A 6,224-nucleotide genomic window follows, 5' to 3' on the forward strand; every position below is an offset into this window, starting at 1 on the left:
TTTGAAGGCAGTTCAGTTCCTTGTGAGTTCAAGCTCAACATGGAGGGATCTTCCTTGCCAGTGGTTGTCACACTGATGTATTAAAGCCATGAAATTTCTCCAAGATCCTAACATTTGGCTACAGACACCAGCATTTGAAGGATCTTGTTTTTCTTTGGAAAAGATCCCACACCTGCCAGTCACAATGTTGTTTAGATACTGACATGGACAGGTGACCAAGATATAGCCTATATAAACAAAACAAGTTGCAAGACAATGTGTATTGTATGTAGTGTTAGATGATTTAATTGCAAACTAGGCAAATACTTGGGGTGCCAAGAAAGCAAAAAAAAAGTTTTGTAAGAATATGTATAGCTTTTAAAGTGCTGAAATAACAGAGAAAGGGAAAATCAAAACTTTGACTTCCACATGCTTGTTTTACTGTTTAGTGTTTTTCTTTTTGAGTGAAACACAGGTGAGGTAGGGGGACACCATAACCATTTCCAAGCTTAGAGCTGCTGAAGTTCTAAGTCTGGCTGTGATTTTATGAGACTAATACTGTAAAACTTTACATATATGTGTATATATATATTAAATGTTCATATATGCAGAGAAAGCAATCTGGATAAATACATCTCAATTTAAAAGTGTTTATCTGTGAAGGATAGAGCTTTGATTGCTACCTTACATATTTCTGTAACTTTTAACATTTTTACAATGAGTTACTTCTGTAATCAGGAAAATAAGATTAGAAACAAAAGAAAACAAATTTGTTTTAGGTAATGTGCAGTTGGGCCTTGCCTGGGAATATCACTCATCGACTGTGTGGTTATGTGATTTTACTGCCTATTTCCAGCTATGGAGATCCTACTGCCAAACTCCGGAACAAAATCTTTCCCACAAACCCGGCCCGAAGGCTTGCCCTTGATACGCTCAGATTTCTTTGTGTCCTGCTGCTGCCACCTCTGACCTCTGGCCATGGTCTACCTGTCCCCTTGTCCACTGACCTCGGTGGACATTCATCTGATTGTTAAGATTCCCAACTGTGTTTCTCTTTTCCAGTTGGATTGACCCCTTGGATATTACCTCAGACCTTCTAATAAAACCCTAACTCTCTTTCCTATACAAACAAGCCTTCTGCCATTTTCTTGCATGATTCAAAAAATGCTCTTGGTAGCCGGATGAATGTAAAATGTGGGCACGATCCATTAAAGATACTGAACACCATGGGTTTGCAAATCTGTTTTTTAAAAAATATTTTTATTTATTTATTCATGAGAGACACACAGAGAGAGGCAGAGACACAGGCAGAGGGAGAAGCAGGCTCCATGCAGGGAGCCCAATGTGGGACTCCATCCCAGGACCCCAGGATCCTGCCCTGAGCCCAAGGCAGACTGAGCTACTGCTGAGCTACCCAGGTGTCCTTCATAAAGCTGTTTGAATGAGAGAAGGCAAAGACAGGAGCAAAAGGCAGCCTCTCCCAGATGGAGGATGCTCACGGGCTTCCTGACAGTCTAGGGATGAAGGCTAAACCACTGGAACAGAGGAGCAGGACAGAAAGTGGCCAACTGGCAGTGAGGCAATTACAGTATCTAAGGAGGTGGGTGTATTGAGTGGTGATGGGGGCTTTGGCTGGCTGGGTGGGGAATTCATTCATCAGAGTCTGGAGCTTCCTGGAGACAAGGCTGTTGGGACCAACTGGGATTTACTGGGCTTTAGCTAATTCTTGGCTCTGAGACTCACAGGTGACCCATCTGGCCTATTTGTTGGTATGTTATACAGAGACCACACCCAGGAAAAGGGAAGCCTGGAAGAACACGACTATCTGAGGTAGAAGGACCCTTCCCCAAGGTAAAGCTCTTGCTTCATGAATGGTTGGCCACCCCAGGAGAGAGAATGGGATCAGGGAAGGGGAGTGTGGCAGCCCAGTGAGTGCTTCCGTTACCAGATTAGAAAGAGGCAAGAGCCAGGCCTGGAAACGAAACCTCCTGACACCTGTATGATTCTTAATGTGTGTGGCTTCCCCAGTTTATGTTTTTCCAGGTCTGTTTCCATGGCGATTAGCAGTAATCAGTAACAGGAAAGCAGCCAAAGCTTTAAAATAAAATGTGTTTGTCTTTGGGGGCAGCAGAGAAGGAGGGAGTGGGGATCTGGCAAAGGCACCTCCTGAGGGAGACTAAAAAGGCGGCTGGCCCAAGACTCACTGCGACAAGGGGAAGGAGATCTGGACCTGGCAGCAAGTCTCGGGGAAGGAGAGCCTGCCTGGAGGGCTTAGTCAAAAAATGAAAACAAACAAAAAACAACAAAAAACACAGAACATTAACAGCAATAAGAAATAAAAAGCCTCCCCTGTGGGATTTCTCACCCCTACCCTCATTTTACTTATCCCTCTATTGTGGTGCTTATTTTATGCCTAATAGGAGTTAATAAATTGCCCTGTGACAATTTGCTTTTATATTTCCAACTAGATATTGGAATGAAACTATATCTCATGTGTTTCTAAGAGCCTGCTGCAGAACTGGCATGTATCAGAGGCTCTTTATGTTTTTTTTAATTAAAATGAATTTTACTTTTATACACATACATATAATGTATAAATGTGTCCTTTTCCTTATTTTTTCCCCCTTGGCTCTCTCCTTCTTCTCACATTTACATAATCATGTATAAACAGAATGTACACAAGCACACTTGTGTGCACACATTCACACATAGTTTTTTTTGGTCAAAATATGTTTTACAAAAATATAATGATGTCACCTTATATACTTTTCTGCCTTTTGCTTTTCTTCCTGAGCAATAGCTCTTGGAAATCTACCAAGTAAACTTCCGTAGGACCATCTTATTTTTAATGCCTGCATAATAGTCCCAGGTGTGGCTGTGCTAGAGCTCCCAGGCGATTGTTCACATCTGTTCTCATCCCAGCATTCAGTAACATCAGGTTGGCAGCTTGAATGAAGTTAGGCGTGGTGGGACTGGTTACATGTTAGGAATTTACAAAAGCTACAAACCACAGCTTTTTCCTGGTTTTAACTAGCCCATCACTGAGCCTTATTCATGGATTTTATGTTGTGTCTAGCTTTTTTCTGGGGGAGAGATGTGGAGAGAGAATTGCCAGTACAAATAAACAATGTTAATACACACACACACAATACACACACAAGTATCTCCTTATGCACTAGTGTTTTCATTTCTGTTGAGGGGTCAAAATGAATACATATTTTCAGTTTCAGAAGATGTTGCCAGATTGTAAAGGGTTGTAGCCTTTTAATTTTTGCTTTTGAAAGGTATGAAACAATATCTCACTGTAGTTTAATTTGCATCTCTTTGAGTACTAATAATTTTGAGCTTCTTTTCCTATGCATGTTGGCCATTCAAATATGCCATTTTGTGAGCATATTTGAAATGTTGGAAATATGCTCTCCCAACAGCTTTTGCCCATTTTGCTGTTATTTGCCTCTGGTCCATTTATAAAGCCATTTTGTTTATTTTTGTTTTCCATTATCTGTCTGTCCTGTACATTATGAATATTTTCCCCAAATCTATTGTTCATCTATTGACTTTGTTTATCTATTGCTATACAAGTTTTTTTTTTATTGTTACCAGGTAAAATATGTCCGTATTTTCTTGTATAGATTCTGGACTCCAGCCTTGTTTTACAAAGCCCCCGTCCGCTGACTCCTATATTGAACATGTAAACTCCTAAATTTCTAAGATTGTTATTGTCTTATTTTTACACTTGTCTTTAATCTACATGGAGTTTAAATTTGTATGTGGTATAAACTAGGAGTCCAGTTTTATTTTCTTCCAGATGGAAGTTGCCTTGGCACTATTTATTAAATAATCTGTCCTTTTTCACAGAATTGAAATACCAACTGTGTCATATAGTAAATTCTCATATATACACTTGGTCTATTTCTGGCTTCTCTATTTTATTCCAATGATACATATATCTATTCCTATGCCAATACGAAATTGATTTAATTACAGTGGTTCTATAGTAAGTTCTGATATCTGGTAAGGCAAACCTCACCCTTTATTTTTCTTTTTTATATTTTATTTGCCATTGTAAAGCAATTATTCTTCTATATAATTTAAACTTATTTTATTCAGTCCAACCCATGAAAACTTTCTTGTTATTTAATTAGAATTGCATCATATGTGTACATTAATTTTGGAAAAATTGACATCGTTATCAATATTTTTTCCAAAGATATTTACTGAGTATGTACTTTGTGACACACTCTGGGGATATAGCAATGAAGAAGACGTGATCTCTGCCCTCATTGAGTCCAGGTTATTGTTTTGTTTTAAGATTTTATTGCTAAGTAATCTTTATACCCAATGTGGGGCGCCAACTTACAACCCTGAGATCAAGAGTCACATGCTCTAATGACTGAGCCAGTCAGGCGCCCCCAGGTTGTTGTTTTTAATAAGTAAATGGCCCAGCAATTCCACTCTTATGTATATACCCAACAGAAATGAGTGCACAGGGGCAGCCCGGGTGGCTCAGCGGTTTAGCGCCGCCTTCAGCCCAGGGCCTGATCCTGGAGACCCGGAATTGAGTCCCGCATCGGGCTCCCTGCATGGGGCCTGCTTCTCCCTCTGCCTGTGTCTCTGCCTTTCTCTCTCTCTCTCTCTCTCTCTCTCTCTCTCTCATAAATAAATTTTTTAAAAATCTTTAAAAAAATGAGTGCACATCCGCAAAAAGACATGTACAGGAATACTCATAGCAACTTTATGTATAATCGACAAAAACTGGAAGTAACACAACTGTCCCTACATTAGAATGGATAAATAGGGATCCCTGGGTGGCGCAGTGGTTTAGCGCCTGCCTTTGGCCCAAGGCGCGATCCTCGAGACCGGGGATCGAATCCCACGTCGGGCTCCCGGTGCATGGAGCCTGCTTCTCCCTCTGCCTGTGCCTCTGCCTCTCTCTCTCTGTGTGACTATCATAAATAAATACAAAAAAAAATTAAAAAAAATAGAATGGATAAATAGATCATGGCAAAATTATACAATGAAGCACCACACTGCAATGAAAAAGAATGGACTTTCGATATTCACAACATTGTAGATGAATCTCACAGATGTTAACACAAGAAAAGTACATACTCTATGATCCCATTTACATGAAGTTTAAAAATTGACCAAACTTATCTAGACATAGAGTAGAATGATGGCCACTTTGGGGGGATGGATGCATAATGACCATGAGGGGATACAAGGGAAAGTCCCAGGGTGGTGGTCATGCTTCACATATGATCTGGCTAGTGATTGCATGAATACATATCTACATCCATCAAGCCATTCATTTATGAATCATCCACTTTGCTGTTTGTAAATTACGTTTCAGTTAAAACAAAAAAGAATAAAAGGGAATTCATCCTCACAGAATGCCCTCCTCCCTTTCTTGGTGCCTAGGATGAGCAGCCATCTGCCCACCTCTGTCTTCTGCTTTCTTCATCTCTGAAAAACTGAGCTTTCTAGTGCTTTCTAGGCTAGGCTATTTCAATCTTGAAGTGCCTGCAGCTGCTGTTCACATCACAGTTTTCCAGCTTCCTCCCCTTTAAAAAATATATATATTTAAAAAAATCTTTTAATGGAATACAGTAGAGTATTGTGGAAAAGCATCCAACCTGGACCAGCCAGCTCAAACTCCCTCTCCCCCACTGGTCAATAAGAAACCCTGTTTTTTTTTTGTGCCTTACCCCCAAAAGAGTTATAAAGTTCAGTAAGTGCCTAGAAAGCAAGCAAGACTCTGCGATGCAATCTGGATCACCCATTACCAATTTGCTTTGCTCACCCACCGTAGTGGCTGGGCCTTATGCTTCCTAGGGGAAAATGAGCAGTTTGAATGCCTGCCCCCTCCTTCCCCCTTCTCCTATCTCCCCCATTCTCTTCCCTTTGTTCTCCATAAATGGTTCCTAATATGGGGGTGCCTGTGTTTGTGGCTCTTTGGGGAGAAAACTTTGAGCCCAAGTTGGGGTTTCACATGTAACCCCAAGACTGCAAGCGCTGGATGCAGCCTGCAGCGGTTACAAAAGGCAGATTACCATGCAGTGCTGCTGAGTTGCAGTTATTTTATGCCATTTTGTATTTCTACCCTCTATGGTAGTGACTCATTGCTTTCCAGTTCAATGTGAGGACATGTCCCACAGTGTTGACTGCCTGATGCTCCTGGAGGACATTCCTAACCCACCACTCACCAAGTTATTAGAAATCTAACTCCGAAATCACTAATCCCC

The sequence above is a fragment of the Canis aureus genome, chromosome 29, assembly GCF_053574225.1.
Source record: "Canis aureus isolate CA01 chromosome 29, VMU_Caureus_v.1.0, whole genome shotgun sequence".
Lineage (NCBI taxonomy): Eukaryota > Metazoa > Chordata > Mammalia > Carnivora > Canidae > Canis > Canis aureus.